Below are 27,569 nucleotides of genomic sequence, written 5' to 3'. Positions count from 1 at the left end.
TATATCAATATATATGTAAATTTGCTTTTATAAAATTGAGCTCTTATAGATTCTATTTTTATTTTAAAGTATTCAATTTAATAGTGCATAAAGTTAACGGAAGAAAAAGATACAAAAACAAAAATGAAGAAATTGTTGAACTTTCAATCAAATTGTTTACCACAAGAGAGAGACTTTTCTAAAAGAACCCTCTAAGGCTAATAATAATGATAATAATTTAATTAAGACATTAAAATTTGGAATGATTCTTATTACTTTTTAAAATCAAATTTCTTGAGTTGTAATTTGAAAATAATACAATGCATCCATTTCAAGTTTGATGACTTTTGACAAATGAATGTACCCACGTAACCACTACCCTGTTCAAGAAGAAAGAACATTTCCAGTACTCCAAACTGTCCTCTGCCGTCCGTCCCCCTACCACTTCCTGTCCCAGGTAATCAGTGATCTAGTTCCTGTCACTATGGATCAGTTTTGCCTGTTCTAGAAATTCACATAAATGGAACCACAGACTATGTACTCTTTTCATCACTCAGCATGATGTTTTCGAGAGTAATGCATATTGTGGCCATGTATCAGGAATTTGTTTCATTTTATCCAAGAGTAGTATTCCTTTGAATGCATATATCACAATTATATCCGTTCACCTCGTGACGGACATTTTGCATTGTTTCCAACTTGGGGACTATTATGAACAAAGCTGCTATAAACAAGTCCCGTTTATATGTTTCATAAATTCCATATAAAATATTTTCTTCTTTAATACGAATTTATTTTGTGAATGGATGTCACATTCGCAAATACAAAATTTATTCAAATGTTACAAAAGCCTGAAGTACAAGCTTACCTTTGCTTCCTGTCAGGACATACTTAATATAAGCCACACACTATGCTAGGTGTATTATTAGGTTATCTCGTTTAACCTACACAAGTTCACGAAGTACTAAATATCATTTTCAAATGACACTTGCAAAATTGGCCTAGCAAATTGGAGTTGGCCCAAGCTCAAACAGAAGGCACCAGGACTGAAAAGGAGCCCTCCCCCCTCCCCCCTGGTTGGGCTCTTAACCCCAGACGCAACCCAATGTCTTCGTAATAACCTCGGTATGTCTGATAGGCCTGGAAACCAATATCCAAGCAGTTCCTAGTCACGGTATTGTTCGGCTTCTTTTGGTCAGAAACACCTCAATCAGGGCTCCAGAGCATAATATCGTGGACAACCTTGAGACTAAGGAAATCTGTTAAAAACTCTAAAAACCCGTTTTCTCATCAGTAACAGGGAAAACTCCCGCGGCTGGGGAGAAGAGCACTTTTATTTTTTACTTTTACTTCCAATGATCTATACTCGATCTGCACCGTCTGCTTTTTAGTTAGCTTTCTTTGGACCTACCCTTAAGTCTCACCCCTCACCCCTCACCCCTCACCCCTACGGGTCGCCGAGGCTTCTGGAGCTGAGCGGATCTATAAGTGCCGTCCCCGAGGTAGCCACGAGGCAGCGACAGTTCTTCCTTCCATGGTCCTAACTTTCCTGTTTGGGCCAGCAGTTTCTATTTGCCAGGACTTCGTGGAGCAGAAGTGACAGTGAGGCAAGGGAACACCACATCCGGGGAAAAGGGTTTGCAAAAAGCCCACAACTGCCAACGCTGAGCCTGGGGTTTTCTTCTAAACTGTAGTTCCACAGGAAAAAAGCTGAAACAACTTGTGACTGAATAAAAAAATGTTATGTACAACTCCGGCGGCCATTTAACGAAACAAAAACGGTTGTGAAGGAAACTTCATAACTTGCCAGGCTAGTGCAGCAGGTCTGGCGTACACTGCAGGCTGAAAGAGAGCTGGTGTTTCTGGTTTCTGAAGGTAAGTAATAAGACAAGGCCTGAGAGAAAAGGCGGAGAGAAGAAAATGAAAAGGGATCGAGAAATAAAAACAGACTGGGGTGGAAGAAAGGAATGAGCACGACGGTTACACAGTAAAATCTGCAGCAACGATTACCAGCCAAGCAGCTGATGACGCCGGAAGCGAAGTCCAGGCTGAAAAAGCATGAAATGCGGAAATGCGTAGGAAAGGAATCTGTTTCCGGTCGCTCACCGCGCAAGCCGATAAAATTAGTTATCTCGCGGCGTCTTGCCTCTTTTTGCGGGTCCGTTTCTGCAAAGACCGCTGAGACCTGAGTTCTGAACCTAGTTGCAATCTGCGTGGTTTACAACACGGGAAACTCACGCACAGCGCAGAAAACAACAGCGCGGAACACCACCGGAAATATTTCAGTTCTACTTTTCGGCACCTGGCAACCCGAACACTGTCTCCCACAGGCGCTGCGCGCGGGCACCGCCATGCTCAACACAAGAACGCTAAGAGCATTTCCCATTCACGGAACCCGCAACACCCACAGTGTAAATAAATGGATCAGCAACTCGTCACACCGCATCTTCGAAGCACCGTTGTTTAGCCCACCGCGGAATGAAAACCCAAAAAACAACTGAAGAAGTAAAGTCCCAGAGCGATCAACACCCCTCTATTATTTAAACTTCAAAGAATGTCAGGGGAAAGCGCGAACGCAGTCCCCCACTACCACAAATTATGCAGTCGAGTTTCCCACATTTGGGGAAATCGCAGGGGTCAGCACATCCGGAGTGCAATGGATAAGCCTCGCCCTGGGAAAACCACCTTCGTGATCATGGTATCTCCCCTGCCAGGTAAGTATGAGTTCACTGCTTTCTGCCCTCCCACAGCCTCATACGCCTTCTACTGTACACACACGGTCACTTTCCTCCCCGCAGCCCCGAGCCTTCCTGCCCCTTCCACACAGCTCATCCATGCACTTGCAACCAACAGCCCTCGATTCGCTCCCACACCACGGGAGATCATGTCGTCTTTCACCACCAGATCACGAACCAGCAGCCCCTGCGCTGAGATATCTACATACGACACGCCCCATCCGTCAAGCCGACGGGAATTACCGCTCCCCTCCAGCCCACGCCCCGCCCTACTCCGCGCCTCCCTCCTCCCACGCCGTCCAGCCGAGCCTACCAGAGGGCGGGCGCCCTCTGGGGGAAGTGACGTCGACCGCTCGCTCTTTTCCTCCCAGCCGCCCCCACCCGTTCGGGTCGTGCGCGCGCGGCTGGCTGCTTAACCGCTGTCCTGCCGAGCACCTGTCTGGCGGCCTTCTGAAGCCTGAGCACCTTTTTTGAACTGTAACGGCTTTCAATGCGTAGAATAGAGAACATTCAGGAGTCCAGGGGAAACCGGTTCCTTTCAAATCTAGTTGTCTTTGTGATGTACTATTGTGTGTATGTCTAGTAAAACGCGTTAACCATTATGACTGGCGGTGAACTCTATTCCATTCTTGAAAGTTCAATTTCGTTCATCGGAAATTTCATTCATTTTATTCCCCGTCTTCAGGTGTTGTTTTGACTCTGTCCTTGAACAGATTTTAACACCTATCTGCTACCCTCTGACTTTGGAGTCAAATACGTTCTTTAACACATGTTCATTTGTTATATCTGAAAATTATTTTTTAACACTTCTCCTTGCATATGTTCCGTGCGTTATGAGTTGCACATTTTTGGAAGTTTTCTCTTTCACATTACAGTTGTGCTGAAAATTCTCTGCCCTTCCACATTCCCTCTATACCTTTCTCCCCTGATCTCTGTGCCTGAGGCTGACCCCCACAACCAGTATTTCCTGCTCTTTCCTGCCCTCGGGATCCAGGTGGGTACAGCCAAAGAAAGGAGTTCAGAAAGGAGAGGAGAGAGATGTGAAAGAAAAAGGTTGCCTGCCTGATCAGCAAACAAAGGATGCTGGGCCATCAAACCATCAGCCACTACCCCCCGACGGTGAGTCCTGAGGGAACTCAGGAGGGAGACAGACAGGCTGCCCGCTGCCAAGCCATCAGCCAATGCAGCCACCCCCAACGGTGCACCCTGACGGGGCTCAGGATGGGAAAGAAACGGATACTGGACCCAGGTAGCTGTGGTGCATAGCAAAGGACTGATTTCAGTGAGCCCAGACTTGCATCTTCCCATACGTAGAAAAGTACTAAATTCATTAACTTGAGATGTCTGGTTTTCTTTAATTAATAGTAATCTTTTGATGTTCCCACTACCTGGTTATTGTTGTAAAACTCCTATATATCTTGGCTCCTCCCTCACCTCTTTGGAGCAGTCCCTCAGGGCTATCTGAGAGGCTGCCTCAGGCTTGGCGTCCTCAGAACGTCCGCTGAATAAAACTTAACTCTCAACTTTTAGGTTGTGCTTTTCTTTTCTTTTTTTTTTCCGTTGACAGAAGTCAGAGTTTTTTTTTTTTTTTTTTTTTCCAGAGTATTTTTAAAGTCTCCATCACCTTTCCTGCCAAGCCTCAGTTTGGAGTCACTACAAAGACCACGGTCCTGTGCAGTGATCCTCCCCAACATTACACTGCGTCTCGTAACTACTCCTTTCTCTTCCTATTGCTATGGACTGAACTGTATTCCCCTCAATTCATATATTGAGGCCCTAACCCTCAATGTGACAGTATTGGAGATAGATCACAAGGGTGGGGTTCTCAGGATGGGATAGTGCTGGGAGGGGGGTTAAAGACGGGGATTTTCCCCTTTTATCCCTCTTGAGTTCTTTAGGCTAGATTAATAATAAAATTGACACAAGGCAGATTAACAGGAGAAAAAGAAACAAATTTTAATTCATGTGCTGGGAGATCTTGAGGCAGGAGATAGATGGTCCCCTGGCTGTGTAACCGAGCAGGACCCCGTGGGGCCTTTGGCGGGGGAGGACAGGCCTTTCCCCATATTCTTTGCTTTTAGCTCCTCTCTGAAGTACCTAAATAATAGTGTTTGATACACATTTCCTGAGTTGTTTTGCATATGTGAAAAACCCCACCTCTCCAACAAATGGAAGCTGTTAACTACTTGACAACCGAGAGCACATAGCCCCAGGCCACCTGGAGCCTAAGGACTGATAATGTTAACCCCTGTGACACCGCCCTGCTACCTCACCATCAGCCAATCAGAGAATTGTACACAAGCTGATCACATAACCTGCAACACCCCCTCCTTCACCTGGCTTTTCAAACAGCTTTGCCCAAACCCTTTGGGGAGCTCAGGGCTTTTTAGGGCATGAGCCACCTCATCTCCTTGCATGGCCTCGCAATAAACCTTTTTCTGCTCCAAACTCCGATGTTTCAGTTTCTTTGGCCTCACTGTGCGTCGGCACACGAACTTGCGTCAACAGCTGAGCAGCAGGAGTCTGTTCCCTGTGGACAGATACTCCAAGATACAGGAGCGGGAGCTGAGTCCTGCCCAGATAAAAGATAAGGAGACCACATATTTCTCATTCTTGAGGTCAAGGAGACCTTCCCGACTACACATGTGCAGAAAGGCTCCTCCGGGGGCCAAAAAGGGAGGGGGGGGCGCCACCCCATAATAGGTGGTGTCAACCTTCCCGCAGGCCTCTGCGCTGGAATCCATCTTGGCTAAGAGATGTGCGCGCACGCAGGGAAGGACCCTGAGTTATACCAAATACGGACTCAGAGCCAAGCAAAGCAAGATGATTGGCCAGAGGAAACCTGGAAGAAATGCCCCATATAAGTGATTTAAACTACCACGAAGGTGCTACTCTCTTTCTGAGCCCGCTCCTGTGTGTCTATTCACAAGTACTCTTTTTTTTCCTCCTAATAAAACACTTCATTTGTTTCTGTACTTTCTGTCTCTTTGTTGAAATTCATTTCTACAAAGCAGACAAGCTAGAGCCTTGTCACTAGCCACTGGCCCTCGTGGTCTAGTGCTTAGGATTCAGTGCTCTCACTGTCAAAGCCTGGCTTCAATCTCTGGTCCGGGAACTGAGATCCTGCTTGAAGCCGCTGCCAGCGAAGGCCACACGAGATCAATTTCATAGAAATGGAACCTAAGAAGTTGCCAAAGCAGGTAGCTTTTGTATTTTTTAGACAGAGAAACTATAAGTTTGTGAGTAATTGACACGACAAAGGAATTTAGGTTTTGGGCGCTCAACTAGTAAACAATCTAAGTGGAGTTTGGGCTTGGGATAGTAAATTAAAGAGGTAGCATGGTTTGTTTATATAAGCTTCTCAGCTTGAATTCCCTATCTCTGATAATAAGGGTGTCTGTCCTTCTACCACCATATGCAGGGAGTGCACCTTTTAAGAATCTTTTTTTTTTTTTAATTAATTTTATTTATTTTTGGCTGCGTTGGGTCTTTGTTGCGGTGAGCGGGGGCTACTCTTCATTGTGGTGCACGGGGTTCTCATTGTGGTGGCTTCTCTTGTTGCGGTGCACAGGCTCTAGGCTCGCGAGCTTCAGTAGTTGCAGCACGCAGGCTCAGTAGTTGTGGCACGTGGGCCCTAGGGTGCGCAGGTTTCGGTAGTTGTGGCGCACGGGCTCAGTTGCTCCACAGCATGTGGGCTCTTCCAGGACCAGGGCTTGAACCTGTGTCCCCTGCAGGTGGATTCCCAACCACTGTGCCACCAGGGAAGTCCCAAGTGCACCTTTTATATGAGAGATTTATTTCCTGCTTTCAGGGACACAGAAAGGAGGGTCAGTGCTTTGGCCATTAAAAAAATTTTTTTTTTAATTAAATTTATTTATTTGTTTGTTTTTATTTTTGGCTGCACTAAGTGGCTTGCGGGATCTTAGTTTCTGGACCAGGGATCGAAACCGCGCCCTTGGCAGCGAAAGCCCGGAGTGCTAACCACGGTGATACCTACCAGGGTTCTTGACCTTCCCCAGTCAATAGAAATTGACTAGAGGCCAGACAGGAAATTCAGGCAAGGCTTTATTGGGGCCCTTGCTGCAGCAGCGGGGAGCGAGAACAGGTAACAGTTTCCCTTGCTGGCTCCCTGAGGGAGGGGCGAGCTGGTTCCTTAGACGGGGTGAGGGTAGGGGTGTGTCCGGGGGGTCAGGCCAGAGGGGTGGCTTAGGTGTTTCCTAAGTGGCTTTTTAGTTGTGCCTGAGTGTCCTACCCCACTACTGGGGAGAGACCTTCTGGGCTCCCTTGGAGCCATATTACGGTTAGGAGGCCCCGAGCAGCCCATTTTCTTGTCTCTGAGTAAGACAAATCAGCTGGAAGAACAACGGCCTATTCCCAGCCATATTCTACACGCAGTAAACCCTGCAGTTTGGGACAAGGGAATCCCTGGGAAGGCTATAAACATCCAACCTGTAAAAATTAGCCTTAAGCCAGAAGTCACTTATCCTAACAAGAGACAGTAAGTATCCCATAAAGTTGGAAGCAAAAAGAGGTTTGCAACCCCTCATAGATAAATTCTTAAAACATGGCATCTTACTGCCCTGTCAGTCTCCATGCAATACCCCTATTCTGCCAATTATTAAGCCAAATGGGGAATATCGAATGGTACAAGACCTTAGAGCAGTAAATGATGCAATGGTCCCTCTACACCCCTTTGTAGCCAATCCTTATAATATATTAGTCCAGGTTCCTGGAGATGCCAAATGGTTTACTGTGCTTGACCTCAGGATGCCTTCTTCTGCATCCCAGTTCATCCCTCATCTCAGTATCTTTTTGCCTTCAAGTGGACTAAGCCCCACTCGGGCCAAATGCAAAAATATACCTGCACAGTATTGCCTCAGGGGTTTTGGGACAGCCCACACTTGTTCACCCAGGCCCTAGGAAAAGAACTAAGGGAAATACATCTAAAAGAAGGGGCCATTCTACAGTATGTAGACGACATATTAATATGTAGTCCCACCATGGAAGCCTCAGATCAGAATACTAATGAAGCCTTTAATTTCCATGGGTCCTGGGGCTACAGGATCTCCCAGAAAAAAGCACGAATCTCAAAGAAACAAATTAAATATCTAGGATATATTATAAACCCTGGAAGTAGACAGTTATCTCCAGATAGAAAACAAGCTATATTAGGCTTAAGTGCCCCCAAGACATAAAAACATCGTACTTTCTTAGGCATGGCAGGATTTTGCAGAATTTGGATTCCAGGATTCAGACTAATGGCTAAGCCTCTCTATATGAAGTCACTAAAGGGCCAGGTACAGAACCATTACTTTGGACTGGGGAAAAAGAAAAGGCTTTTAATAATATCAAACAGACCCTCACCAGAGCTCCTGCTCTGGGTCTCCCCAATTTAAAAAAAAACATTTATCTTGTACGTAGCTGAAAAACAGGGGGCAGCTCTGGGGGTCCTTGCACAAAAGCTAGGAGAAGTTCCTCAGCCTACAGGTTATTTTCCAAACAACTAGATTCCGTGGCCCAAGGTTTGCCTGGCTGCCTCCAGGCACTAGCTGCCACTGCTTTATCAGTGGAAGAAGCTAACAAGCTTACCTTTGGACAGCCACTGGAAGTCCAGACCCCTCATCAAGTACAAGGGATTCTGGAGATTAAAGGCCACCACTGGCTAACTGGAGGCTGCCTTTCTAAGTAGCAGGCTTTACTCCTTGACTCCCCAGAGCTAACCCTCAAAACTTGCCATACCCTCATCCCGGCTACATTGATGCCCACTGAAAGCCCAGAACTAACACATTCCTGCCTTGAAACCATTGACCAGGTTTATGTCAGTAGGACTGATCTAACAGACCAGGCCGTAGACAGCCCTGAGGAAGAATGGTTTACTGATGGCAGTAGTTTTGTTAAAGATGGAGTCAGTAGGACAGGGTATGCTATTGTGAGCACTCATAGTGTTATAGAAACAAAACCTTTGCCACCTAACATGTCAGTCCAGAGTGCTGAGCTAATAGCCCTAACTTGAGCCTTAACCTTAGGGGAAGGAAAAATTATAAATACATGCACAGACTCAAAATATGCCTTCCTCGCTTTACATGTCCATGCAGCTATCTGGAAAGAAAGAGGACTTTTAAATGCAAAAAATTCCCCTGTAAAACATGGGGCTGAGATTTTACATCTCATAGCAGCAGTTCAAAACCCAAAACAAGTCTAGGTTCCCTGGCCAAGATGGTATTTGACAAGCGATTGACCCTTGATTATCTATTGGCAGAACAAGGAGAGGTATGTGCAATTGCCAATACTTCTTGTTGCACATATGTCAACACCCCTTTCCAGGTAGAAACAAACATTGAAAAAATTCGACAACAGTTTCAGCAGGCAATTAACCACTATTCCTCGTTATTCAAGATGGGTGGGGAGGGACTTCCCTGGTGGCGCAGTGGTTAAGAATCCGCCTGCCAATGCAGGGGACATGGGTTCAAGCTATGGTCTGGGAAGATCCCACATGCCACGGAGCAACTAAGCCTGTATGCCACAACTACTGAGCCTGCGCTCTAGAGCCCACGAACCACAACTACTGAGCCCGCACACCGCAACTACTGAAGCCTTCATGCCTAGAGCCCGTGCTCCACAACAAGAGAAGCCACCCCAATAAGCCCGCGCACCGCAGCGAGGAATAGCCCCCGCAAGCCACAACTAGAGAAAGCCCGCGCGCAGCAACAAAGACCCAATGCTGCCAAAAAAAAAATGGGTGGGGAAACTGAAAACTGGTTCTCTGATTTGTTCTCTTGGATCTCACAAAGTATAAAAAACTTTCTGGCAGGAGTTTTTTATTTTCTCATAACCCTTTTCTTTTCAGTCATACTGATTTATGCTATATTTCGTCTAGTACTCTGTTGTCTTCCTTACTGTTGTAAACCTGTGACTAAGACTTTTTGGTCCAAGAAGGAGACCTGGGACCAACAGGTCCAGACCTTCCATTCCAAAAATAGAGAAACATGTTAAACTTTAACCCCGAGATTAACAAAAATATACATCCAAGGAGAATGGCTTCTTGTCAGGGGCAACATTGCCTTCCCTGTCTTGTCAACAGTTAAGGAAGCCCAGAGTTAACCTGGTTCCTTTCATTTCTAGGACCTTTAATGGCTATTGTTGTTCATCTTCTTCTTTTAGCCCTTGATTGTTTAACCTTTTGGATAAGTTTGTGTCTTCTAGGCTCCAACAGTTTGAAGTACGGCTCATGATGGCTCAAGGAATTCAACCCATTCCAGCGGAGAGTGGCTCAGGTCCCTACAGGTCCTTGGAACAGTCAGCAAGGGAATTCTACACCTCTAGAGTAGGCTAGGTTCTGCGGCCCCTGTCCAGCAGGAAGAAGTTTCAGAAGAAGAGACCTTCGGCCCCTTACCCCTTTAAGGGTGTAGAGTCTCTCGGGGGGAATGAGACAGGCTGTGACCTGGGACACTTTGCTGCAGTGCTGCAATGCTTGCACCTGGACAAACCTCTCCGCCAGCAACAAAATACAAAGAAACTATATGGGATTAAAATTAACTGCGTGCACGCACAGGTGGGGCAAATTATGGACAAAAAGCCCAAAAAACCCAACGGCCACTTCTGAAGAGCCGGGAGCAAAAACAGGGTGTCGGGAGCAAAAGCAGGTACTGAGCATGCCCCTTGCACTCAACACCACCATAGGGGTGGGCAAAACACCTAAGCCACCCCTCTGGCCTGACCCCCCGGACACACCCCTACCCTCACCCCGTCTAAGGAACCAGCTCGCCCCTCCCTCAGGGAGCCAGCAAGGGAAACTGTTACCTGTTCTCGCTCCCCGCTGCTGCAGCAAGGGCCCCAATAAAGCCTTGCCTGAATTTCCTGTCTGGCCTCTAGTCAATTTCTATTGACTGGGGAAGGTCAAGAACCCTGGTAGGTATCACCGTGGTTAGCACTCCGGGCTTTCGCTGCCAAGGGCGCGGTTTCGATCCCTGGTCCAGAAACTAAGATCCCGCAAGCCACTTAGTGCAGCCAAAAATAAAAACAAACAAATAAATAAATTTAATTAAAAAAAAAATTTTTTTAATGGCCAAAGCACTGACCCTCCTTTCTGTGTCCCTGAAAGCAGGAAATAAATCTCTCATATAAAAGGTGCACTTGGGACTTCCCTGGTGGCACAGTGGTTGGGAATCCACCTGCAGGGGACACAGGTTCAAGCCCTGGTCCTGGAAGAGCCCACATGCTGTGGAGCAACTGAGCCCGTGCGCCACAACTACCGAAACCTGCGCACCCTAGGGCCCACGTGCCACAACTACTGAGCCTGCGTGCTGCAACTACTGAAGCTCGCGAGCCTAGAGCCTGTGCACCGCAACAAGAGAAGCCACCACAATGAGAACCCCGTGCACCACAATGAAGAGTAGCCCCCGCTCACCGCAACAAAGACCCAACGCAGCCAAAAATAAATAAAATTAATTAAAAAAAAAAAAAGATTCTTAAAAGGTGCACTCCCTGCATATGGTGGTAGAAGGACAGACACCCTTATTATCAGAGATAGGGAATTCAAGCTGAGAAGCTTATATAAACAAACCATGCTACCTCTTTAATTTACTATCCCAAGCCCAAACTCCACTTAGATTGTTTACTAGTTGAGCGCCCAAAACCTAAATTCCTTTGTCGTGTCAATTACTCACAAACTTATAGTTTCTCTGTCTAAAAAATACAAAAGCTACCTGCTTTGGCAACTTCTTAGGTTCCATTTCTATGAAATTGATCTCGTGTGGCCTTCGCTGGCAGCGGCTTCAAGCAGGATCTCAGTTCCCGGACCAGAGATTGAAGCCAGGCTTTGACAGTGAGAGCACTGAATCCTAAGCACTAGACCACGAGGGCCAGTGGCTAGTGACAAGGCTCTAGCTTGTCTGCTTTGTAGAAATGAATTTCAACAAAGAGACAGAAAGTACAGAAACAAATGAAGTGTTTTATTAGGAGGAAAAAAAAGAGTACTTGTGAATAGACACACAGGAGCGGGCTCAGAAAGAGAGTAGCACCTTCGTGGTAGTTTAAATCACTTATATGGGGCATTTCTTCCAGGTTTCCTCTGGCCAATCATCTTGCTTTGCTTGGCTCTGAGTCCGTATTTGGTATAACTCAGGGTCCTTCCCTGCGTGCGCGCACATCTCTTAGCCAAGATGGATTCCAGCGCAGAGGCCTGCGGGAAGGTTGACACCACCTATTATGGGGTGGCGCCCCCCCCTCCCTTTTTGGCCCCCGGAGGAGCCTTTCTGCACATGTGTAGTCGGGAAGGTCTCCTTGACCTCAAGAATGAGAAATATGTGGTCTCCTTATCTTTTATCTGGGCAGGACTCAGCTCCCGCTCCTGTATCTTGGAGTATCTGTCCACAGGGAACAGACTCCTGCTGCTCAGCTGTTGACGCAAGTTCGTGTGCCGACGCACAGTGAGGCCAAAGAAACTGAAACATCGGAGTTTGGAGCAGAAAAAGGTTTATTGCGAGGCCATGCAAGGAGATGAGGTGGCTCATGCCCTAAAAAGCCCTGAGCTCCCCAAAGGGTTTGGGCAAAGCTGTTTGAAAAGCCAGGTGAAGGAGGGGGTGTTGCAGGTTATGTGATCAGCTTGTGTACAATTCTCTGATTGGCTGATGGTGAGGTAGCAGGGCGGTGTCACAGGGGTTAACATTATCAGTCCTTAGGCTCCAGGTGGCCTGGGGCTATGTGCTCTCGGTTGTCAAGTAGTTAACAGCTTCCATTTGTTGGAGAGGTGGGGTTTTTCACATATGCAAAACAACTCAGGAAATGTGTATCAAACACTATTATTTAGGTACTTCAGAGAGGAGCTAAAAGCAAAGAATATGGGGAAAGGCCTGTCCTCCCCCGCCAAAGGCCCCACGGGGTCCTGCTCGGTTACACAGCCAGGGGACCATCTATCTCCTGCCTCAAGATCTCCCAGCACATGAATTAAAATTTGTTTCTTTTTCTCCTGTTAATCTGCCTTGTGTCAATTTTATTATTAATCTAGCCTAAAGAACTCAAGAGGGATAAAAGGGGAAAATCCCCGTCTTTAACCCCCCTCCCAGCACTATCCCATCCTGAGAACCCCACCCTTGTGATCTATCTCCAATACTGTCACATTGAGGGTTAGGGCCTCAATATATGAATTGAGGGGAATACAGTTCAGTCCATAGCAATAGGAAGAGAAAGGAGTAGTTACGAGACGCAGTGTAATGTTGGGGAGGATCACTGCACAGGACCGTGGTCTTTGTAGTGACTCCAAACTGAGGCTTGGCAGGAAAGGTGATGGAGACTTTAAAAATACTCTGGAAAAAAAAAAAAAAAAAAAAACTCTGACTTCTGTCAACGGAAAAAAAAAAGAAAAGAAAAGCACAACCTAAAAGTTGAGAGTTAAGTTTTATTCAGCGGACGTTCTGAGGACGCCAAGCCTGAGGCAGCCTCTCAGATAGCCCTGAGGGACTGCTCCAAAGAGGTGAGGGAGGAGCCAAGATATATAGGAGTTTTACAACAATAACCAGGTAGTGGGAACATCAAAAGATTACTATTAATTAAAGAAAACCAGACATCTCAAGTTAATGAATTTAGTACTTTTCTACGTATGGGAAGATGCAAGTCTGGGCTCACTGAAATCAGTCCTTTGCTATGCACCACAGCTACCTGGGTCCAGTATCCGTTTCTTTCCCATCCTGAGCCCCGTCAGGGTGCACCGTTGGGGGTGGCTGCATTGGCTGATGGCTTGGCAGCGGGCAGCCTGTCTGTCTCCCTCCTGAGTTCCCTCAGGACTCACCGTCGGGGGGTAGTGGCTGATGGTTTGATGGCCCAGCATCCTTTGTTTGCTGATCAGGCAGGCAACCTTTTTCTTTCACATCTCTCTCCTCTCCTTTCTGAACTCCTTTCTTTGGCTGTACCCACCTGGATCCCGAGGGCAGGAAAGAGCAGGAAATACTGGTTGTGGGGGTCAGCCTCAGGCACAGAGATCAGGGGAGAAAGGTATAGAGGGAATGTGGAAGGGCAGAGAATTTTCAGCACAACTGTAATGTGAAAGAGAAAACTTCCAAAAATGTGCAACTCATAACGCACGGAACATATGCAAGGAGAAGTGTTAAAAAATAATTTTCAGATATAACAAATGAACATGTGTTAAAGAACGTATTTGACTCCAAAGTCAGAGGGTAGCAGATAGGTGTTAAAATCTGTTCAAGGACAGAGTCAAAACAACACCTGAAGACGGGGAATAAAATGAATGAAATTTCCGATGAACGAAATTGAACTTTCAAGAATGGAATAGAGTTCACCGCCAGTCATAATGGTTAACGCGTTTTACTAGACATACACACAATAGTACATCACAAAGACAACTAGATTTGAAAGGAACCGGTTTCCCCTGGACTCCTGAATGTTCTCTATTCTACGCATTGAAAGCCGTTACAGTTCAAAAAAGGTGCTCAGGCTTCAGAAGGCCGCCAGACAGGTGCTCGGCAGGACAGCGGTTAAGCAGCCAGCCGCGCGCGCACGACCCGAACGGGTGGGGGCGGCTGGGAGGAAAAGAGCGAGCGGTCGACGTCACTTCCCCCAGAGGGCGCCCGCCCTCTGGTAGGCTCGGCTGGACGGCGTGGGAGGAGGGAGGCGCGGAGTAGGGCGGGGCGTGGGCTGGAGGGGAGCGGTAATTCCCGTCGGCTTGACGGATGGGGCGTGTCGTATGTAGATATCTCAGCGCAGGGGCTGCTGGTTCGTGATCTGGTGGTGAAAGACGACATGATCTCCCGTGGTGTGGGAGCGAATCGAGGGCTGTTGGTTGCAAGTGCATGGATGAGCTGTGTGGAAGGGGCAGGAAGGCTCGGGGCTGCGGGGAGGAAAGTGACCGTGTGTGTACAGTAGAAGGCGTATGAGGCTGTGGGAGGGCAGAAAGCAGTGAACTCATACTTACCTGGCAGGGGAGATACCATGATCACGAAGGTGGTTTTCCCAGGGCGAGGCTTATCCATTGCACTCCGGATGTGCTGACCCCTGCGATTTCCCCAAATGTGGGAAACTCGACTGCATAATTTGTGGTAGTGGGGGACTGCGTTCGCGCTTTCCCCTGACATTCTTTGAAGTTTAAATAATAGAGGGGTGTTGATCGCTCTGGGACTTTACTTCTTCAGTTGTTTTTTGGGTTTTCATTCCGCGGTGGGCTAAACAACGGTGCTTCGAAGATGCGGTGTGACGAGTTGCTGATCCATTTATTTACACTGTGGGTGTTGCGGGTTCCGTGAATGGGAAATGCTCTTAGCGTTCTTGTGTTGAGCATGGCGGTGCCCGCGCGCAGCGCCTGTGGGAGACAGTGTTCGGGTTGCCAGGTGCCGAAAAGTAGAACTGAAATATTTCCGGTGGTGTTCCGCGCTGTTGTTTTCTGCGCTGTGCGTGAGTTTCCCGTGTTGTAAACCACGCAGATTGCAACTAGGTTCAGAACTCAGGTCTCAGCGGTCTTTGCAGAAACGGACCCGCAAAAAGAGGCAAGACGCCGCGAGATAACTAATTTTATCGGCTTGCGCGGTGAGCGACCGGAAACAGATTCCTTTCCTACGCATTTCCGCATTTCATGCTTTTTCAGCCTGGACTTCGCTTCCGGCGTCATCAGCTGCTTGGCTGGTAATCGTTGCTGCAGATTTTACTGTGTAACCGTCGTGCTCATTCCTTTCTTCCACCCCAGTCTGTTTTTATTTCTCGATCCCTTTTCATTTTCTTCTCTCCGCCTTTTCTCTCAGGCCTTGTCTTATTACTTACCTTCAGAAACCAGAAACACCAGCTCTCTTTCAGCCTGCAGTGTACGCCAGACCTGCTGCACTAGCCTGGCAAGTTATGAAGTTTCCTTCACAACCGTTTTTGTTTCGTTAAATGGCCGCCGGAGTTGTACATAACATTTTTTTATTCAGTCACAAGTTGTTTCAGCTTTTTTCCTGTGGAACTACAGTTTAGAAGAAAACCCCAGGCTCAGCGTTGGCAGTTGTGGGCTTTTTGCAAACCCTTTTCCCCGGATGTGGTGTTCCCTTGCCTCACTGTCACTTCTGCTCCACGAAGTCCTGGCAAATAGAAACTGCTGGCCCAAACAGGAAAGTTAGGACCATGGAAGGAAGAACTGTCGCTGCCTCGTGGCTACCTCGGGGACGGCACTTATAGATCCGCTCAGCTCCAGAAGCCTCGGCGACCCGTAGGGGTGAGGGGTGAGGGGTGAGGGGTGAGACTTAAGGGTAGGTCCAAAGAAAGCTAACTAAAAAGCAGACGGTGCAGATCGAGTATAGATCATTGGAAGTAAAAGTAAAAAATAAAAGTGCTCTTCTCCCCAGCCGCGGGAGTTTTCCCTGTTACTGATGAGAAAACGGGTTTTTAGAGTTTTTAACAGATTTCCTTAGTCTCAAGGTTGTCCACGATATTATGCTCTGGAGCCCTGATTGAGGTGTTTCTGACCAAAAGAAGCCGAACAATACCGTGACTAGGAACTGCTTGGATATTGGTTTCCAGGCCTATCAGACATACCGAGGTTATTACGAAGACATTGGGTTGCGTCTGGGGTTAAGAGCCCAACCAGGGGGGAGGGGGGAGGGCTCCTTTTCAGTCCTGGTGCCTTCTGTTTGAGCTTGGGCCAACTCCAATTTGCTAGGCCAATTTTGCAAGTGTCATTTGAAAATGATATTTAGTACTTCGTGAACTTGTGTAGGTTAAACGAGATAACCTAATAATACACCTAGCATAGTGTGTGGCTTATATTAAGTATGTCCTGACAGGAAGCAAAGGTAAGCTTGTACTTCAGGCTTTTGTAACATTTGAATAAATTTTGTATTTGCGAATGTGACATCCATTCACAAAATAAATTCGTATTAAAGAAGAAAATATTTTATATGGAATTTATGAAACATATAAACGGGACTTGTTTATAGCAGCTTTGTTCATAATAGTCCCCAAGTTGGAAACAATGCAAAATGTCCGTCACGAGGTGAACGGATATAATTGTGATATATGCATTCAAAGGAATACTACTCTTGGATAAAATGAAACAAATTCCTGATACATGGCCACAATATGCATTACTCTCGAAAACATCATGCTGAGTGATGAAAAGAGTACATAGTCTGTGGTTCCATTTATGTGAATTTCTAGAACAGGCAAAACTGATCCATAGTGACAGGAACTAGATCACTGATTACCTGGGACAGGAAGTGGTAGGGGGACGGACGGCAGAGGACAGTTTGGAGTACTGGAAATGTTCTTTCTTCTTGAACAGGGTAGTGGTTACGTGGGTACATTCATTTGTCAAAAGTCATCAAACTTGAAATGGATGCATTGTATTATTTTCAAATTACAACTCAAGAAATTTGATTTTAAAAAGTAATAAGAATCATTCCAAATTTTAATGTCTTAATTAAATTATTATCATTATTATTAGCCTTAGAGGGTTCTTTTAGAAAAGTCTCTCTCTTGTGGTAAACAATTTGATTGAAAGTTCAACAATTTCTTCATTTTAGTTTTTGTATCTTTTTCTTCCGTTAACTTTATGCACTATTAAATTGAATACTTTAAAATAAAAATAGAATCTATAAGAGCTCAATTTTATAAAAGCAAATTTACATATATATTGATATACCAAAATGACTCCATCAATATTTACCTACCTTAACAGAAGTTAGTTTTGAATTTAAGATGTTTCAAATTTTTACATATTTGCATTTTCTGCATCATTTGAATTTTACATAATAAGCATATATAATTTTTGCAAAAATTAGAATAACTTAAAAATAGATTTCAAGAAAAATACGTAAAGATGTTAACAGTAGTTAATTCCAGGAGGTGGGACTATGGATGGCTGCTTATTTTCTTCTTTATATATCTTTAACATTTTTAAATTAAAAAAAAAAAAGAATGACCTGGAAGTGAAAGAACAGAATAGCTATGGAAGAGGTATGGGGTAGGTGAGAGGAAAAGATAAAGGGAAGGAAAAACCTAGCTCTGGCAGGAATTGTGTTTAAGCTGGAGGTGTGCGGGGAGCAGCTATTGGGATAAGAAGGATGTTTGGGAGGCAGGTGGGTCACGAGGATATTTAGGACAGTTTTATGCCCGTTGCGTGACTCCTCCTTGGTGTTTTTTTCAAAAGAAATATACAGACTTAAATTTCTTGTCAAGCATCTTTACCATTTGTGTTCCTCTTTGATTGGGAGCATATCTTGTGGAGCCAGGCGGGCTTCCGTTCAAATTCCTGCTTTCAAATCCCACTCACTGACTGAGCGACGAGACAAGTTACTTAACCTTTCCATGCCTCAGTTTTCTCATATGGGAAGTGAGGATAATGATATGATATAGGCCTGTTGAAAGGATTAAATGAGTAAACCCATGTAAAACTTGTAGACTATGCCTGGGCACATGGCACTAACATGTAATCACTGAGTGTAAGCTCTTGTGTTTTGGGCACAGCACTGCATAAAGACTGGGTGGGATTTTATTTAAGTTACTGGTACTTTTCAGTGGCTGTGGACCCTCCTAGAGAGAGTAAAGCAATCCTCTCTGACCAGCAGTAACCTCCTGGCCTGGGAGGATCTGCAAGTATATTAGCTCACGTGATCAGCTCATCAATAGGGGAATAATGGTCCAATTCCTTGCTTCAAGAAGGCCCCAATTTTTTAAAAAAAGAAAAATTACGATTTTACAGTGGAAAACATTTCTACACATGACACAAGACCCAGAATTTTAAAAGAGTGGTACGTATGACTACATAAAAATTTATATTCAAAATACAAGCAATGAACTTTAAAAATATCACACATGTGATACAAGGTTACATATGCCCCAAAACTTGTTATGGGAAACAGTAGTCCCCTGATCCCATCCCACATTTCGTTTTTCCAGGGATAACCACTTTCTACTCACACAACCAACTGTTTGGCTATTTATCTCCTTATCTCTAAATAAATATTGAGACTCTGATTTTCCAGTTTCCCACCCCAGGCCCTGCAGACCGGCCTGCAGAGGGAAGAGTGGAGTTTGTGTGTTTCCCTACCCGCCAGTCGTCTCCAAGGCAGCCGCCAGGACTTCCACTCGCTTGCAAACCAACACAGCCCACCTCACCCCTCCAAACCCAACCGGCAAAGGGAACTTTGCAAGAACAAATGCCAGGCAAGCAGCTTGGCGATTTGGGGTGGAACCGGGTTCTCGGGCAGGTCGGTTAAAGGGTGGGAGCCCTCCAGAGTGAGGAGCCGTGGTCGCCCAAACCCAGCGACTGCCCCCGCTGCAGTGCTCGCCCAGCTCCTCTCCCTTCCAGTCCCTTTCTCCCTTCTGTGTCAGTCTCTCCTCTTTCCTGCTCTTTCCCGTCCTCGGATCTTTTCGCCGGCCTCACACCTTTCTCGTCACGTCCTCCAAAGACAGCTGTGTCAGTCGGTCCTTCGTAACCTCTGAAAGTTCCAAAATCTAAAACTCAGAGAGATGCTCCTTAGCACCTGGAAGAGGACATCATTTTAATTCGCTGTTCAAGTCCACCACAGTCCTCATCCGTACGTTTCTACCGAGCAGTAGAGGGCAGAAGTGCTTCCATCCGGTCACGTCCTGGGGCGTCTTCTCGGTGGAGCAGAGTCGCGGCAAGACGAAGGGGCGCCCGCCGGTCCCGGAGCCGGAGCGGCTCCGGCTCGTCTCACCTTCGGCCCCGGAGGAGCCGGGCCGGGCGGCCGTGGGTCAGGGACCTGGGGTCTCCTCAGACGCCGGAATCCGCGGCCGGCGCTCCCCTCTCTGGCTGAGCTTGGGACGAAAGGACGAGGTTTCCTGGAGAGAAGGTTCAAATCTTAGCCTAACAGCGGCTTTTCGTGTCCAACGGAGACTTGGGAGCGAGAAATTCTGAATAAAACCATAATAAACTGGGATAGGATCCATTAATGTTCGGAATAATAGGGCACCTGAATACAATACAGTACTTCCCATCCAGGTCTGGAACCCTCGACCCGAAAGCTAAGACGCTGTCACCCTGGCTGCTCAGCGACGTCACAACCCCGCCCCGCGACCATTTACTCACAGGGACAACCGCGCAGTTAGTTACAAGACGTGCGGGGCGAAGCCCCCTCGCGGGGCAGGACTCAGTGGGCGCAGCCTCTGTCTTTCGCCCCCGAGACCCAGGGTGACCCGACGAGCAGGTGGCACTGGCTCGGTCGCTGCGCCCCAGGGCGGCGGGGCCGGGGACTCCGATGGCCCGCGACGGGCAGAGTCGCCAGGGTCCAGCGGGGACGCCGCGGGTTCGTCCCCCCACCTGCCCGCCACGTCCGCGTGGAGCGCGCGGGCCGCGCCTCTCGGGGACGCGGGAGCGGGAAAGCTCGTCCCATCTGAGGAGTAAAAAATCCCCTTCTTCTAACTAAAGAGAAAGGTCCCACCGAGATTTGAACTCGGATCGCTGGATTCAGAGTCCAGAGTGCTCACCATTACACCATGGAACCTCCTCAAGAGGTGCTTACTCTATGCCACCAAAGATGGGTTAAGTACTTATTCAGCCTCCATGCATCCCAGCGATAATGCCAAGGCATTTCTTCTACGGTCCCGACAAGACTTGAATACGGTTGACCCGCGTGGGTGGTCATCCGTCTTGCTTTCTCTCTGCTCCTCTCCTTTGGTTGACTTCTCTCAGTTCACTTGCACCTCAGAAAATGAGGTAAAATCCACTTTGGGCTTCGGGCCAGGGAAGAGCCCCTGAAAGTCTCCATCATAAACCACATATTCTGCCTCAGTTTGCCAGAGTGTCCCATCCTGAGGTAAAATTTCTGCAAATAATAGTGTTACTTTCCTTTTCTTTGCCTTCACACTTTTCCCATAGCCCAGAGAGGGCAGACGATTGTCAGGGCAGGACTTGGGACTTCCTGGGTCCCTTGGCTACACAGCACCGATGACACTCCAAAGCTGCCACCACCTCCTATGTGTAATATATAAAGTGTGTCAGCAGTGGAGTGGGAATGGGAGGCAGGAGACCTCTCTGCGACGGTCCAGCCACCGCAGGGGGTCTTCCAGGTCCCGACGGAGAGGGGCAAGGGACTGAATAGCACCTCGAGTATGGGGTCAGAAGGACCAAGACAACTGATGGTTGCTAGGCACGTTATTTAGAATTGACTGAATCTTATATAGACAGAAGAGGAACTCCTTATTAGACAATAATCCCATGGAATTGCTTATCATCTCAGTTCAGTCACCACCATGGACGTCAACAAGTTTACAACAACTATCCTTGAACATTATCTTCCCTTAACCAGGCTCACACACAGCCCCCAGCCATAAGGAACAACCAGGACTCTCAGTTCCCTGAGGTCTCCCGGCTTGAGATAGCTTTGCTCATCTCTTTTACATTCCTCAGGCCTGGGAAAAAGAGTGCATTCCAAGGTAAGGGCTTTGCTTTTTGTGAGAGACATACTGTCTCCTCCAGGAGTTACCTCCGGCTAAGACTGCACGCTTCCCACACCTCTCCTTTTCTTCTTCATACACTTCTGATGAAGGGGGGCTAAGTTTTTCTTACAACCAATGTAGATTTGTTAGATTTACAGTGCAAGTAAAAATTAACGTTTACACCAAACACTGAGACAAACCAGGCCATGCTCACCTGGGGTGACTCAAAGTCAACGACATGCTGTGGAGACCACAAGGCAGGGCTCTGACACTTCGGCAGTCACAGACTCTTTCCTCAGAGCTTGGTCAAGTCAGTTTCATTCCAATTTCTTAATATGTCATGACCCAGGAATTGCACGGCTTAAAAAAAGTGTACACATATCCGGGTACCCAAGAGCACTCATTGCTGGGTCATAGAGCATGTGTATCCAAGTTGTCTGACAGTGTCTACAGTATTTATGTACACAAAATACCACCACACTAAATATTTACATGTGTAATAGGTATAAGTCCACATTATGTCTCAAAATAATAATCTGCGTTATTTCATTTCCCCTTTACTTCTTCATTTTCTCCCAAAGTCATTTCTTCCCTTATCCAATACACAGAACAGAAAAATTCGCATTCAAACATAAAAGCTGTCGGCCAATAAACAGAGTCAGAAAGATGCCCAGTGTTGCTGAGAGACGTCCCAGGGACTGGACAAGAGTTGACTCAAGGGGGAAGGAGGCCCTTGTTACCAGGAGGAAGTTCACAGCACCGGGCTGAGGAGAAGATGAGACTTCCTTCTGGAAAATCGAGAAGTTGAGCGGCAACAAACAACACGAAGCGCTCCTCCAGGAGAACTTCAGGATCAGTCAAGGTTTATGAGTGCAAGGACCAGAAGGGGACTCTGGCTGATACAGGAAGAAAAGAAATCCGTGGAAAGGACGTTGAGGGATCACAGAATGGCCGGGAGACCCGGAGAGCCGGGCTCTGACAAGGGGCAGAGAAATCCAATGAGGGTAGAACCGCGACGGGTGGAGGGGCGGTCTTTGAGGGACCAAAGCGTGCGTGTTGGGACTGAGAGCCCAAGGTGAGAGGTGGGGATGTGGTGATGGTGGGAGCTGCCGTGTGTCGGCGGCCAGTGAGCAGAACTACCCTGGGAATGTAACTCTTCTTCCTCCTCCACCTCCTCCCGCTCCTCCAAGGCCTCTCCCCTCTCCCTCCCCCTCGCCCCCTCCCCCCTCCCTTTCTATTGCTCTCCCTCGCTCTCCTCTCCCCTCGTTCCTCGCTCGCTGCCTCCTCACCCCCTCGCGCCGCCCCTTCACCTTCCGATCCGTCCTGTCCTTCCGCGCCGCCGCCTTCTTCTGTCGCTAGCGCTCCTCCTTCCTTGGCACGTGAAGAATGCCACCAGACATCGCACAGTCTGGGAGGTTTCCACAGTCTGCGAGGAAGATGTGGGAATATTTTCCACCATCGCGAGAAGCACGAATGCCTTTCTCTCTGGTCAGGACTCTTTGCGGGTCTTTGGGAGACTGAGTGAGGCGGCGCTCAAGTTGCTCTCGGCGAGGCGACGCAAGAGCGACCATCACCAGACCCCTGCCCTGGTGGAGCTCCCCTGATGGACGCAGGAAACCGAAGAAGGAAGCGGAGGATCCCACCGGCCCCAGAGGCCTCTCCAAAGGGTGGGCAAACGCTCATTTTCTCACCGCCGCAGGTTCTTCCCGTTTCCTCCAGCCCGCGCGTCGGTCCCGGTCCCGCAAGCAGAGAACTGGCGATGAAGGGCGGGCCGGCGACAGCGGAGCAAACCGGAAGAGCAATCACAGGAGCCCATGCTTTGATGCCGTTTACAGAAATTTCTAGAAGAAGCAAACTAATTTAAGGTGAAATAAATAAGGGTAGGGGCTGTCAAAAGAGTCAGAGGATCATGACCATAGTATTTATGATTTCACTGCTTGTGACGTTATTGACCCAGCAGTTACTAAACCCAGGCAACAACAGAATGAAGTAGAATGCTCTCATTGGTCCCATTTTACAGAAGAAAGAAGGGAGGCACAGAAACTTTATTTGTTCAAGGCCACGCAAGGGCAGAACCATTTTTACAACCCAGAGCTTGTGCGCCCGAGAGCACAGATGAGTTGGGTCTTTCTTCTCAGATGTGGGTGTATCAGGATTTCTCAGCTGGAGGGGTGGGAAGAAGAGCAAGAAGGAGAGAGACGGCAAGAGAGGGAGCGAGGGAGGGGTGGAAGCACAAATTCGTTTATTCTTCCCCTCCCTTCCCCTTCCTCCCTCCTTCCCTCCCTCTCCTCTTGCCTCCCGCTTTCTCTCCGACGCCAGCTCTTTCCCTCCTTCCCCACTCTCTCTTTCCCTCCTTCCCCACTCTCTGACAGAAACAAGGCTCATGAGATCTGGGATCCCCGCACCAGCCTCGTGGGAGATCTCAATGCCCACGTCCCCAAACCCGCCTTCCCCCGTGTTTTTTCGCTTCCCGCCGGTTCCCCGCTCCCAGGATCGACCCCACAGAACGCAGCCTGCTCAGCTGGGCGCGGGGAGCTGCACCGCGCAGACGGGGACCTGTAGGCCTTTCCGTTGCCCGCCCCACGGGATGCTGCGAAATCAAATAACCAGAATAAAGGCTTTTAGAAAAGAAATGTTCACTTCGAAAACGTTTCCTTATTTCCATTCTCAGGGGTCTTCATGGGACCAAGGGCTAAAGACGACAATGTATTCATCCAAGTGCTAAGAGCGTCCTGGTGAGTGCCAGACCCTGTTCTGGGCGTGGGGACGCAGGGGCGACCATCACGGCGACCGCTGCCGTTGTGGAAATCGCGTGATGGACACAGGAAACCAAAGCACCACACCGGCCCCCGGAGGCCTCTCGGAAGGGTGGGCAAACTCTCATTCAATGGGTGTCGGCGAGGAAACCGGAAGAGCCGTCATGGATGCCCACCGGGTGTTCAGCTATCCTTGGACCCCATTGGGTTCAGGCCCGGAGGGTCCCGGCCCGGGCTCCGGGTGTCTCCGGGGGCGCTGGCATCTGAGGCGGGTAAGGGGCAAGGCGGGGTCAGGCCATTCTGCTGCCCTTTTGGTTTCGGATAAGGCACCTAAGGCACCAGTTTCAAACAGGATAAAGAACATCATTCATCGCTCTAAACGTTCCGTTTTTCCGAGGCTTTGGAACTGGCACGGTGCTCCTGCGGGGCAGGCGGCACACCCTGGGAATTAGTAAGTGTCTACTGCAAAGAGAGTCCAGAAAAGACGCGCACTGTTGTCTCTGTGGCGCAATCGGTTAGCGCGTTCGGCTGTTAACCGAAAGGTTGGTGGTTCGAGCCCACCCAGGGACGGTGGGGGAGTTTTGTTCGACTTTTGTTTTTTTTTCAGAACCCATTCAGGACTTTCCGTGCTGAATACCATTCCAGGTGTTCCATGCTGATTATTACCTGTACATCGGCTCACACAAACTTTACCGAACTGCATTCGGGGTCCTATCCACCTCACGACTGCTGCCAGTCTCGGGCCACCCCGCCTTCCCAGCTCTATTGTCTATCGTCTCTACTGGACTCCATACTCGCCTAACTCACGACCTTCTGAAAGAGACCGAGGAATCCACAGTCTGGTGGGATAAAGTCTTTATTCTGCCAAAGTCTATAGACTTGAACAAGAAAGTTGTTTTTTATGTGCCTCAAAGTTGTCATCTGTGAACGTTAGTACTCGTTCTGTGAATGATGTTATCAGTGAGCTCATCATCATAATTCTCCTCTGCATTGTTTCTGACAAAGGCATTTCTTGCATGGTTGTGTAGTATTTGGTTTCATGGCTTCACGATGACGAATAGGCTGCAACCATCATTATTGTACACACACCTCTGACCACTCGTGCAGGTGTTTCCAGAGCGTAGAGAACTGCAAGTGCAAGTGCTACCTTTAGTGTTTCTGTGCTTCTAATGTTGGTAAATCCTTCAAGTTTGCCCTCCACAGAAGTGGCACTGAATCATATTCCATTTTATTTTCCAGTCTTTCAATGTCCCTTTCTTCACTTACTTGCCAACACAGCAATCTTTCTATACATCTCTCTATGATAGTCTAACTAATAAAGGGAGCAGTGCCCTCCCGACATAACTAAGGGGAAGGACAACAGGGGGACACTGTGGGCAGTACACAGAGATACTCTATTGCATACGTTCGAAAGCTCAACATTCAATATTTTTAAAGTCTCCCAATAACTGTAATGGTTTTCTCTGCTGACCTAGTCAACAGGGTCCAGAGAAGACTGCCCAGAGTGACCTCTTTGACAATGTCCTGCCAAGCAACTTATCCAAAGAGAAGAATCTCGCTGATCCCAGAGGTTTTTTTCCTTCTCCCCTTTCCTCTTCTATTTATACGTTTTGGTTATACTTTTAATTTGATGCAAACAATCTAATGCCTGTCCTGTCCTTCCTCCTATCAAATGGGGAATTCGCATGGGCATAAGTGTCTCTATGTTATTCCTTGACACTTTTTTGTTTGTTTTTTTTGTCTGTCTGTTTTGTGACTGTGACTATAAACATTAGCCCATCTAAGACACCTCGTGGGAGCCAACAGAATCCTGCCCACCACAGGTTCCTGCTTCAGACCTGGACCCTTAGAGCTATTGGCTCGTGTTTGCTCTGTTCTGTTCAATCTCATGTGAGATTGAACCGTGTGGTTCTTTTTCATACCGTGTGGTTACTGGACAGGTATTTTCTCTCTCTCTCTCTCTCTCCCTCTCATTTGTGCATCACTAATTTCTCGTCTCAGTGCGGGATTCTGGTTTTCATTTTAGGAAGTGAACTTCTGGGGATAATCCCTGTTGGGTGGCGGTTGACAGGGATCCATTCCCTGTTAGGTAGAAGATGACAGCTAATCCGGACCATGAGTCTTTTTGGTCTGATGCTTGTCCTGAGGATTCTGGTGTTTCCTTGTATGAGACACCGCAGCAGTGAGAAGCTGTCCACCTCTTGTCTTTCCACTATTTGCTAAAAACCACGTGGGCCCAGTCAACCCTTGTCAATAACTGCAAAAGTGTAGTAGCTACAATCAGGACGATCTTAATATGCAATGGTTCCCTCATAAGGAACTCAACATTAATAAGGGGGATTATACAGGAAGAATATTGAATTTTTAGCAGGGAATAGGCAGCTTTCTTTCACTGGTATACTCAAGTTTCTAAATAACTAAAAAAATTCAAACCAATGTCCCTTAGGGATTGCTTAAATCAGACTACAGAAAGCAGAGGAAAGACATTTATATCATTACAAACAAGCAACAAAGTCAGCAACATGAGCACTTGTGACAACCGTACAAATCAACATTTAAACCTTCCAGAACTGTAAGCCCGTTCGGTCCTTAATAAAAATGGATGAGGAGCAATAACTTCATGCACAGGTATATACCCTGGAGACTCAAAAGCGTATCACTTTCAGCAATGAGGGTCCTCCGAAGACCTAAATGTTGCTTAATTATTTCACTTTGTTTCCCTCACTGGCAAGTGTTGTTAATACATATCATTGCCTCTGCTTTCACTTTAAATAATGTCCACTCGTTTGATGGCTTCTTTTCCCTTTTAAATCTATTTTTTCAGAAAGAAATCAATGTATTTTCTCTTCCTCTGGAGAGAATGGACAAATTAGGTCTCTAACAATTTAAAGGAGTCACTTCCCCAGTTAACTTCAGGAAAGTAATAATAACTTGTATAAATCTACAATAAGGAGATTAAGAATTTCTGGGACAATTGCTTTACTACTTATGCTTTCAATGTGGTATCTATATAAGGAAAAATTTTGTTGTTGAATTGGTGACAAGTAACAATAACAGATTTAGCTATAGATTAAATTAACGGTCTTGATTACTTGGAACAACAACGATAAACAAGAAAGGATATTGATAACAAAGATGAATCTTAATACTTTTAAGAAATTTAAATAATTTATACTTTGGATATATAATGGCATTTAAAATGTTTCTGTCATGTTGTGTTTTTTTTTTTTTTTTTTGAGGCGACTCAGTAAAATTGGATTGGCTTAATAATTTTGCTCTAGAAATGACTGAATATATATATATATATTTCAGATTACCTTGTAATATAGAAAATAATGATGGTATAGCATTCTAGTATATAAGTCTTGGCTTAATTTTGCCTTGAAAATCTGAGTTAAGTTGGACTTCCTAAATTTCCTATACTGGTTGTACTAGTCAAATAAGCAAACATATCCACGAAGTATTTCAACTTCTAAAAATTTAAATTTATGTGTTGAAGTATATTAAATATACTTGTCAAGTACACTAAATATACTAATATCTTCAAAGAGAAATGAATACTTGTACTTCTAGAAACCAGACGACTCAATTATTCCACTTACAATTTTTGGTAAATATGTTTAGGCGTCATCTAATATATGATTCCATATATACCAATATATGATTCCAACATTCCCATGTTCCAACATGCGTCAGCTTAAATTACAAGTTCAAGATCTAG

General features: G+C 46.9%; 4 non-coding genes across 4 annotated transcripts; 2 read left to right on the top strand and 2 right to left on the bottom strand.

Moving 5' to 3' along the window:
• Window positions 1-2,537: 2,537 nt before the first annotated feature.
• On the bottom strand, window positions 2,538-2,701 carry LOC114237172 (U1 spliceosomal RNA). Its single transcript, XR_009006971.1, has one exon. It is a non-coding gene; the product is annotated as a U1 spliceosomal RNA (small nuclear RNA).
• Window positions 2,702-14,632: 11,931 nt separating this feature from the next.
• On the top strand, window positions 14,633-14,796 carry LOC130706931 (U1 spliceosomal RNA). The gene has a single exon (XR_009006970.1). It is a non-coding gene; the product is annotated as a U1 spliceosomal RNA (small nuclear RNA).
• Window positions 14,797-20,086: 5,290 nt separating this feature from the next.
• On the bottom strand, window positions 20,087-20,158 carry TRNAQ-CUG (transfer RNA glutamine (anticodon CUG)). Its single transcript has one exon. It is a non-coding gene; the product is annotated as a tRNA-Gln (tRNA).
• Window positions 20,159-24,344: 4,186 nt separating this feature from the next.
• TRNAN-GUU (transfer RNA asparagine (anticodon GUU)) lies at window positions 24,345-24,418 on the top strand. The gene has a single exon. It is a non-coding gene; the product is annotated as a tRNA-Asn (tRNA).
• The last annotated feature ends 3,151 nt before the right edge of the window (window positions 24,419-27,569 follow it).

Source organism: Balaenoptera acutorostrata, unplaced genomic scaffold (assembly GCF_949987535.1).
Source record: "Balaenoptera acutorostrata unplaced genomic scaffold, mBalAcu1.1 scaffold_871, whole genome shotgun sequence".
Classification (NCBI taxonomy): Eukaryota; Metazoa; Chordata; class Mammalia; order Artiodactyla; family Balaenopteridae; genus Balaenoptera; species Balaenoptera acutorostrata.
This window is presented reverse-complemented; position numbering and strand designations above follow the sequence as displayed.